Source organism: Nyctereutes procyonoides, unplaced genomic scaffold, assembly GCF_905146905.1.
Source record: "Nyctereutes procyonoides isolate TBG_1078 unplaced genomic scaffold, NYPRO_anot_genome, whole genome shotgun sequence".
Classification (NCBI taxonomy): domain Eukaryota; kingdom Metazoa; phylum Chordata; class Mammalia; order Carnivora; family Canidae; genus Nyctereutes; species Nyctereutes procyonoides.
The window spans coordinates 59,832,555-59,842,510 of record NW_026575047.1 but is presented as its reverse complement, the minus strand read 5'-3'; the positions used below and the strand labels follow the sequence as shown (position 1 = coordinate 59,842,510).

Sequence of the window (9,956 nt, the reverse complement as noted above, 5' to 3'; positions counted from 1 at the left end):
TTAGTATTTTATGACTGATGCTGCTTTTTGCTAAGAACATTTAGAAAGCCCCTATTCTGGAGTTTTCCTCAGGAATTTCCTAAGTCATCCAAGAAAAGTGTGACTTTATAGTTAGATTTTGGTGAAATCTTCCTGCCCAGCTCAGGAATCACCACATCATTTCTGACACTGCCCCAGTCACTTCTGACTGAAGAAATTCAGAACCTTTCCATGGTACAGCACCAGCACCATGAATTATGTTGTAGGTTTTCAGTATCGTTATCTGCATCCAATCCTCATTCCTGACTGCCTAAATCCCTAACTGGACCTGACTTCAACAACCAAGATGTTGGGTTGGCAGTGACTAGAGATGGAGAGCTTGAAACTTGGTCCGGCGTGGAACCCTGCTCTGTGTGGGCTGGGACATATAGATGCCAATCCCTGGCAGGTGGGATTTCTTCCATAACTTAGGCTACATGAACCTATTCCTGGAGCAGGGGTAGTTGATCCCATCACAAGCATTTAACAGCTACATAAAGAACATGGAGCTTGTGATGAAGAAGGAAGAAGGAAGCATGCGGTCAGCCCTGCTGGCCAGGCTGAATCAACAGGTAAATATTAGTAACACAGGCATTAGGTGCTATATGTTTGGCCATAGTTGCCCTCTATGTGCTTCATGATCCTCCTTTTTACCTGTTGACCTGCACACCAAGGCTTCCCAGGTGTGGATGCTATTCTGTAAGGGTGACAGCAACCCAGGAATTTCCAACCATTTAAGGTGCCTGTACCTTCATTATCTGGGCCCCCTGTGACACTTTCTATCCTGTATTGGTGTTTCTTGAGGTGTTAGAGGAGTATGCTCAGGCTCAAGGATGAGCATGGATGCATCAGCATTTCTGCCGTGGTCACAGGCTCCACAGTACCCTGCCCCACATGGATGGAGTCCCCAGGTACAGCACACGTGAGTTGTGTCCACACATGACATGCATAGTAATCCAATGTGGGGTGTCTCAAATGCTGTACTGAAACTTATCTCAGACAACGTGGGCTTTCTAGTGGTCGTGGCTAACCCCAGGCCTGCAGTGCAGCAGTGTCCACTGTGTTCCAGGAGGTCCAGAGGTCCTTTAGACCTTTGTACCCGCTCCTGGGTAACCTGACCACACCCTGTCCTTTGCAACGTGCTTGTTATAAAGTCTATGCCTCCCAAATATCTAGCATAGCCAGACTCCACAAAGAAACAATTCTCCCAGAGAGATTTATAGAGATATTTCCCAGAACTTCTTGGGTTTGTCTGCTACGTGGTGGAGGACCTAGGAGCCTCTGAATTCTTGCCAATCCTTAGGCAGTGATTGTGGGGCTAAGGCCCACTTGAGCTGCCTGGCCCACTGCAGGCCTGTGTGTCTGTGTCTGTGTGTAGCTTATGTGTTCGTGCTTCTGTATGTCTGTGCATGTGTGTTGGTATGTGTGTATTTATGTGTCTCTCTATGTGCTGTTTGTATTTCTGTGTGTGTCCCTGTTTCTGTGTGTGGTTAATGTGTCCATAGTGTATGCATGTGGCATGTGTGTGTCTGTGTTTACATATTCTGTTCTCTGTGTGTGTGTGTGCCTGTCTTAGCTTGTGCATGTCAGTTGTAGTTTATGTTATCTATGTGTGCGTGTGTCTGTTTAGTTTATGTGCCTGTGTGTCTGCGTGTCCGTGCATGTGTGCCTGTCTTAGCTTGTGCATGTCGGTTGTAGTTTATGTTATCTATGTGTGCGTGTGTCTGTTTAGTTTATGTGCCTGTGTGTCTGCGTGTCCGTGCATGTGTGTGTCTCTGTGTTTATGTCTCTTTGTGTGTGCTGAGAGGAGGAGAGCTTTCCAGTGTTACATGTCCAGAAATGTAACACTGGCCGCAGCCCTGGGCTGGAGAGGGAACAGGCCATGAGAAAATGCTGCTTGGGTTTATCAGCAATATCTGAGAACTCTTAAAATGCAGAAGAGAAAAAAGGCAAAATGTTCACTCAGGGAATGAGGGTGGCTCAGCGGTTGGGCAGCTGCCTTTGGCCCAGGTCGTGGTCCCGGGTCCTGGGATCAAGTCCTGCTTTGGGCTCCCCGCAGGGAGCCTGTTTCTCCCTCCGCCTGTGGCTCTGCCTCTCTGTGTGTCTCTGTGTCATGAATAAATAAAATTAAAAAAAAAGAAAATATTCAGTCAGTTTACGTTTTCCCAATTCCTGCTCCCAGGGAACCACCTGTTACCAGGCCGGGCAATAGGCACAGCGTCTGGCCTTTCCGTGAGGGCCTTGCTCTGGCAGCAGCTCCCAGGGAGGGAGCCCCTTCCCTCCGCAGGCCCCTTGTCGACCCCGCGGGTGGCCCCGGCCGGGGGCGTGGCCCGAGGTGCCGCCAGGGGCGTGGCCTGGCGGGAGGCGTGGCCTGGCGGGGGCGTGGCCGAGCGGGCCAGCCCGGCTCCAGGCCGCCCCGCCCGCTGCCCGCGCGCGGAGCTTCTCGCAACCCCGCTTTCCGCTCAGCGGTCGCGTTGCTGAGCGTCCGTGTGGACCGTGCGGCTGCGGTTCTGGAGGAGGATCGAGGGTGCAGGCCGGTGGGGAGAGGTGAGGCGCCGAGCCGTGTGCTCCGGGGAGCAGCTGGTGTGCGGTGTGACTTGACGGAGGCGAGCGCGTCGGTGGGAAGGTGGGCGGCTGCAGTGTGAGCTCCTCCGGGTCCGACGCGGTGGCTCCCGACAGGCAGGCTCCCGACCCCCGGCCCCTCACCCCGGACGGGCCGCGCCGCCCTGAGCGCAGCGTGGACGTCTGCCCGAGCGGCCTGAGCCCCAGCGCTGGGCTCACACGTGAGCGCGAGTCAGGCGTCCCCGCGGTGGAATGCGCCGGGGTGGGGGGTGGGGGGGTGTAGGTCACACCACAACCCGCAGGGCCCATTTCGCGCAGGCCGCACACACTGGAAGGGCGGACTTAATGTCCGAGCTCCTTCCACGGACATGGACATTGAGCACAAGCTTCGCTGAGGGTGGACGTTTCCGTGCCTGCAGACCAGGCCTGGACCAGGGGCGCGCCAGGGGCCTGGCATCGCACCACAGACGCCTGGCTGCCCGAGAAGCCCCCGGGTGACCCTCCGAGCACCGACCTCAGGATGCGACAAGGCCACAAAATGCAGTGACTCCGAGGAAGAGCAAACAGGAGGCTGTCCTCAGTTGTGGGCAGCCTAGGACATGCCATCCCTGAGGTTGGCATATAGGGGTGGCACACAGTTTGCTTCCCAGACTCCAAGTCCGCTGGGGCAGGACCTGTGGGGGCTGCGAATCCGAATGCTTCTGGGGGTACCAGCTCTCATAATTGCTAATGAGGATTATATCTCATTAAAAACAAGAGAGGTGAAAGTTTTAGATAAACTGTAAAGGACCGCACAGAAAATGCTTGTTATGGCAACTTAGTTTATAAACACTTGAGTGCAGTTGTTCATATCAGATGTAAAGTGAAACTGATTTAGGGCCATAAGTTTTACTATACTGATGAAAAGCAAATACTGATACTGTACTGACCTTTGAGAAGGTCAGGATGCCTTTGAAGTTAGCTGAGGTCTGAGGAATTGTGGAGGTAAGGAAAGCTCTGGCTGGAGGTTCAGCAGTGCCCACACCTGGGACTCCTGGGAAAGGTTTTAAGCTAGAGGAAAACATGGTGCGATGTGTATTTTGGAAAGATCACTGTGGTTGGGTGGTAGCTAGCTGAGTCTGGCCCACTGAGAGGTGGCTGCAGAACCAGGGTCAGGGGGCACTTCATGGTAAAGGGTCTATAGGGTGAGAACAGCCCTCAGGCTCTGGGTTTGTGATGGGTGCATCTAGACGGATGGTGGGACTAGTCACAGGCCCTGAGAAAGGGCCAGAAGTAGCCTGAGACTTCCACAGAGGCAATCGAGCACCTCTGAGACATCAGGGGAGACAAGGAGGAAGCTGCACATAGTGATCTGGGCTGCAGAGGGGAGCTGGGGGCATCGCCTGCCCACCAGAGAGATCTAAGCCTCTTGGGAAAGGGGAGAGGAGTAGGGCCTTTTAACTTTGGGGCATAGGGGGGCCGTGGGTTGTGTTGGGGAGGAGTTAGGTGTGCAGGAGAGACACAAAAGGCCAGAAAAGGGTAAGGATTACATAGAGGCTTGAAGGCTCAGGGGAGATGACCAGCAGAGGAGGGAGTAGCCACTGTGCAGCATCTTTCCTATGTAAATAGGAGAAGAGACCCCACAAACCAGGTCTCTCTGGTTAGCTTCTGTGGGCAGCTTTCCCATGCCTCCTGCCCCCACTCCTGCCCCGTACCCTTGGAGAGTAGGCTACTTTCATCCAGTCGCCCATGCTACCGGAGTGGCCCAGGCCCGCGTGAAATGGGGCCCAACGTGGTGGCCTCTCTGGCCACTCAGTGGTGAGGTCACTGCTCTGGCCGCACTGCTGTGGGTTGAGTGCCCCAGCCTGCTGTGCCCTGCGAAGCAGGAGTCACGCTGCACAGAGACGACAGTGAGGCCTAGCCCCAGCACAGGTCTGTTTTCTGAGGGGCAAAGGATAGTTTCAAATTGGTTTGCATGGAGGATGAAAGTCAACAGCACAGCAATACGGGAATAAGGGGAACAGCCTGAGATGCAGGTAGAAGAGATGGCCTCTCCCCGGAGTGTAGGCTGGTAGCTGGGCCTGCTGTGAGAGCGGGGGTCCTGCCAAGGGCAGGAGGTGGCCCAGAGCGGCCCAGTTCCCGCCTGCAGCAGGGACAGCATCGCCCCTGGAGGCCCCTTGGGCATGCTCCTGAGTATAGCCCACTCGTCACCTTCCCTGGGCACAGCACAAGAAGGGCACCTCTCCTCACAGGCTCAGTCAGAGACTGTTTAACACGAGAGCATAAAAGGGGTTACAAACAATGCTGTTGGGTTGAAAATTCTAGAATCTTCTCAAATTCATGTGTTGCAAATCCCATCTGAAAGGATATTGGGTCAGACTGTGCTGTCCTGGTGTGGGGTGGAGACACAGCCCACTCTACTACTCACAGCAGAGACACATCTGTCTTTTCACTGGGTAGCTGAGAAGGCAGTGACCCCTGGGGCTGGCCTGTGCTGGCCTCCTCGCCCAGGGCCTGTGCCTATCCCTTCCCAGGCTTCATCAACTAGAAAAAGTGCAATGGACTCAGACACCACTGACAGAGCCACACCCCTGCAGACACAGCTGCTCCCTGCGGAGACAGCCCCCTGGACAGCTCCGATCTGACTGTGAGGCTTTGGGCCTGAGCAGGGCTTCACGTGGAAAGGAATATTCAATGACTGGAGTGTTTTTTTAGGAGACTGTCCACAAGAGGAAAGGATTAACTTGGAGCAATTTCTGTTTAATAACAAGATTTTCACAGCAGCCAATATACATCTTTCTTTTTCTCTTTTCATTATTCATGTCAAGTGAACTTGAAGAAAAATGTTCTTAAAATTTATGAAGGTACTATATTCCAAACGATGTATATTGCTGCTGCTGATTTATGCACTACTGCAAAACCAACGTGTCGGTCTTCATTCAGTAATTCCATTTGTCTAATTGGCATGTCAGTGCAGAGGAAGGCACCAAATCCTCAGGACAGGAGGCAATGGAGTAGATCTAAAAGATAGTTATTTAAGTACAGCTTGCTGGGCTGAGGGGCACCGAGAACAGGTTCCTGGGACCCCAGTGGTACTCATGCTTCCTGTCCCACAAGCCTCCGCCAGCCCATTTGCACCAAACCTTAGCTCTGCTCCATGAATGCCAGCAAACTCTATTATGCCCACAAAACCCCAGCCAAGTTCTGCTGTCAAGAGCCATCAGGAGGGGTGGGAGTGCCCAGGCCTGGCTTTAGCATCTGGGAACACACCTTATGGATCCCCTTTGTAATATCTCAATTGTCCCAGTCATCCCCTCAGGTCAGAGCACCTAACAACAGCTGCTGGACCACGTTGAGAAGGGCCCAGAATTCCATTCTGTCTCAGCAGGGGCAGGTCTCCTGCCTCTGTGCACTGAGCCCTGACCTTTGGCCACTCTTGTACCAAGAACCATCCTTCCATTGAGCCCACATCTGTGCTGTGGGCACATCTGCAGGGGAAGCAGCAAGCCCAAACGCACAACCCAAAGCAGGGTTGGTGAGCTTCAGCTATGCCTTCAGGCATGATATGGGCAGGGTGTCAAGCCTGTCCTCCCTTTGCAGGATGGGTCTATATGGGAGGGCCCTTGGAGGACCTGGAAGGATGGGGAAGTGCTGCTACAAGACTTCTGGGGAAGGAAACAGAGCCAGAGAACATACTCAGGACCAGGTAGAAAGACAGGAGCATTCCGTGGGGTTTTATGTGTCAGCCATAATATGTTTTTTTTTTCTTTTCTAAAAATCTGTGAGAATTTGATCATTTTGGTATGAATCTTGCTCAGAATGAAAGTCCTGGCTCAGTGATAGTGTAGGCCTGGCTGGCAGATGGGCACTGTCTCTTCTTTGTGGAGTCTTAGGGGTGAGCCCTAGGTTTCTGTCTGCAGGTCAGACATACGGGACTCAGTGGGAAGAGATCAGGATGAGACCGTGGATCCAAGGGAAGTGCAGCCTCAGGTTAGAGTGCTGGGGGCATTCCCAGAGGTTGGTCCATGGCCTAGGATGTTGGGAGAGTCCCGCCCAGAGGATGGACTGTGGCCTGGGATACTGGGGGGCATTCCTAGAGGATGAGTAGTGGTGTGAGGAGTTGGGGTCCCCAGAGGATTGATCGTGAGACTGGAGTGTTCCAGCCATCTGGTGAAAATTCATGAACAAGTGCAAGCAGGAGGATTTGGGATGTGTTGAGAAGAAATGATTAAGAAAGGTAAGGGAGAGAGACCTCGGGGTGAGCATAGCCCTTGTGAGCCTGAAAAGGTGGCCAGGAGGTGAGGTGAACAAGAGCAGAAGCATCGGGCACTGCTGAGCCAGGGGGCAGGAGGAGGCGGTGGGCAGGAGACTCAGCTCAGAGCTAGTTGGATCAAAAGATAGACCTCTCCAGAGAGTGGCCAATGTCTAAATTCAAGATTGAGCTCTTCTAGGGAGGGTGGGCCCAAGGTGAAGGCTGGGAAGAGTGGAAGGAGCCACCAAAGGAGAATGAGGAAGAGCTAGAGCCTCAGTGAGCCCTGAGACTAAAAGAGACGGCAGTGCAGGGAAGGCCGCTGAGAACCTGAGAAAGGGCCAGAGCGTGGATGTTATTAGAGATCACCCTGACTAGATTGTTTCCTATCAGGTTTTTTTTTTTTTTTCAAAATATAAGTTATTTATTTGGTCACAGAATCTAGGGCCTGACACTGAATAGAAAGAACATTTAGGAAAGGCGACGGGCCGGCAACAGGGGTCCAGTCATTGCCTGCCACCATCCCCACCCCACCCCCGCCCCCGCCAGGTACAGAGTGATGGCCGAGGGCTGAGCTCAGTTATATTGTCCCTTAAGCTCCACTCTCCTGCTCTGGGGAGGGACCCCACTGGGATCTGTCCAAGGACAGCAAACCATGCTGGTCTGCAGGGTTACCACCCTGGCCTTTCGTCTATGTCAGGGCAGGCAGCTGGCAGCGGCAAGTGCAGGCAGAGGTCACACGGAACATAGGATTTCTCATCTCCTCCATATCCGGAGGCATTTGTCCTTCCCGCCACTTGCCACTCTCTGGCCATCTGGACTCCAGTCAACAGCATATACCTCATCTGCGTGGCCTGGCAGATCTGCTGCCAGCTTCTGGGCCTTCACATCCCACACCTTCAGCGTGCTGTCGCTGCTGCCACTGACCAGGAGCCGGCTATCCGCTGACCAGGCGATCTGATACACAGCAGCCACGTGGCCACATAGGGAAGCCAGGTACTTGCCCGTCCTGCCGTCCCAGTTTGATGGATTTGTCGAAGGAAGCGCTGGCAATAATGAGGGAGTCAGGGGAGAAGAGCACAAGGTTGGTTGAAGTGAATTCAAGAAAGGAGACATGAATACAGTAATTTTAAGAAGTTTTGCTATAAAGGACAAGAGAAAAATTGCATAGTGGCTGGAAAACTGAAGACAGAGAGGTCAAATTTTTTATTTTGAGGTAATTGTAGATTTGCATGTTCCAGTTTCCTCCAATGGTAACATCTTGCAAAATTATGGTACGGTATCACAACAAGGATATACACATTGACACAGTCAAGATAAAGAATTTCCATCACTGCATGGACCCCTCATGTAGCCCTTTTACAGCCACACCCACATCCCTTCTGCCTGCACCCCCTGCCTCACCCACAGCAACTGCTAATTAATATGTTTTCCATCTCTGTAACTTTGTTATTTCAAGAATGCTATCATACAGTGTATAACCTTTTGGGATTTGCTTTTCTTTTTCTCCACTCAGTGCTTTCACTCTGTAGAGCCATCCAAATTTCTGCATGTTTCACTAATTATGCCTTCCCAAGGATGAGTAGGATTCCGTGGTATATAGATGTACTATAGTTTGTTTAACCACTCATCCAGTGACATTTGGTTTGCTTCCAGTTTTGGACTACTATGGATAGAGCTTCTGTGAACATTCATGTATAGGTTTTTGTGTGAATGTTTCATTTATCTCCTGGCATGAATGTCCAGGAGGGCAACTGCTAGGTTATATTGCTAGTTGTATGGTAGTTTTTAAATAACCTGTCAAAGTGCTTTCTAGAGTGTTTATACTATATTGTATTCCCACTAGCACTGTGTGAGGGGTCCAGTATCTGTATCCTCTGCCAGCATTTGCTGTTGTCTCTATTTTCTTACTTTTATCTATTCTCATAGGTGTGTAGTGACATGTCATAATTATAGTTGTAATTTGCATTTCCCTAATGGCTAATGATGTCGAACATTTTCTCATGTGTTCATTTACTATCTGTATATCCTCCTAAGTGATTCTTCTTGTCTTTGCACGTTTTCTTATTTGATATTTGTTTAATTTTTCAATTTTTCTGGCAGCCCCAGTGGCGCAGCGGTTTAGCGCCGCCTGCAGCCCAGGGCCTGATCCTGGAGACCCGGGATCGAGTCCCATGTCAGGCTCTCTGCATGGAGCCTGCTTCTCCCTCTGCCTGTGTCTCTGCCTCTCTCTCTCTCTCTCTCTCTCTCTGCATCTCTATGAATAAAAAATAAAATATTTAAACAATTTTTTTCAATTTTTCTTACTGTTAAGTTTTGAGAATTCTTTATTCTTATTTAGAAATCATTTTTAAACATTTCAATGTAGTTAACATACAGTGCTGTATTAGTTTTCTGTGTACAACATAGTGATTTAACAATTCTATACATCATCCTATGCTCATCATGACGGGTACACTCCTTAATCTTCATCACTTATTTCTCCCATCTCTGGTAACCATCAGCTTGTTTTCAATAGTTAAGAGTCTTTTTCTTGTTCTCTCCTTCTCTCTCTTTCACCTTCGCTAATTTTTTTTTGTTTCTTAAATTCCACATATGAGTGAAATTATATAGTATGTGTCTTTCTTAGACTGACTTTTTTCACTTAGCATATACTCTCTAGCTGCATTCATGTTCCAAATGGCAAGATTTCATTCTTTTTTTTTTATGGCTGGATAATCATTGCATATATACTACTTCTTTATCCATTCATCTATAGATGGACACTTTGGCTGCTTTCATAATTTGTCTATTATAAATACTGTTGCTATAAGCAGTGGGGTGCATGTATCCCTTTGAATTAGTGTTTTTGTAGTTAATGTGATCACTGGATCTTAGGGTAGTTCTATTTTTAACTTTTTAAGGAAACTCCATACTGTTTTCCAGAGTTGTTGCACCAGTTTGCATTCCCACCAACAGCACAGGAGGGCTCCCCTCTGTCCACAGCCTCACCAATACTTACAGTTTCTTGTGTTGTTGATTTTAGTCATTCTGACAGGTGTGAGGTGATATCTTTTTTTTTTTTGGCGGGGGGAGAGAATTCTTTTTTTTTAAGATTTTATTTATTTATTCATTAAAGATGGAGAAAGAGAGATGGAGAAAGAGAGAG

The 9,956-nt window shown here is 50.1% G+C and overlaps 1 protein-coding gene and 1 pseudogene across 5 annotated transcripts in view; one reads left to right on the top strand and one right to left on the bottom strand.

Annotated features, from left to right (window-relative positions):
* Positions 1 to 2,462: 2,462 nt before the first annotated feature.
* The window catches only part of OCA2 (OCA2 melanosomal transmembrane protein), a 389,085-nt gene continuing 381,591 nt past the window's right edge, over positions 2,463 to 9,956 (top strand). For all 5 annotated transcript variants that reach the window (XM_055326878.1, XM_055326881.1, XM_055326880.1 and 2 more), the window contains exon 1: positions 2,463 to 2,565. The gene's annotated coding sequence lies outside the window, so the exon portion shown is untranslated. The remainder of the gene's footprint in view (positions 2,566 to 9,956) is intronic.
* Positions 7,359 to 7,901, bottom strand: LOC129510225 (notchless protein homolog 1-like; annotated as a pseudogene).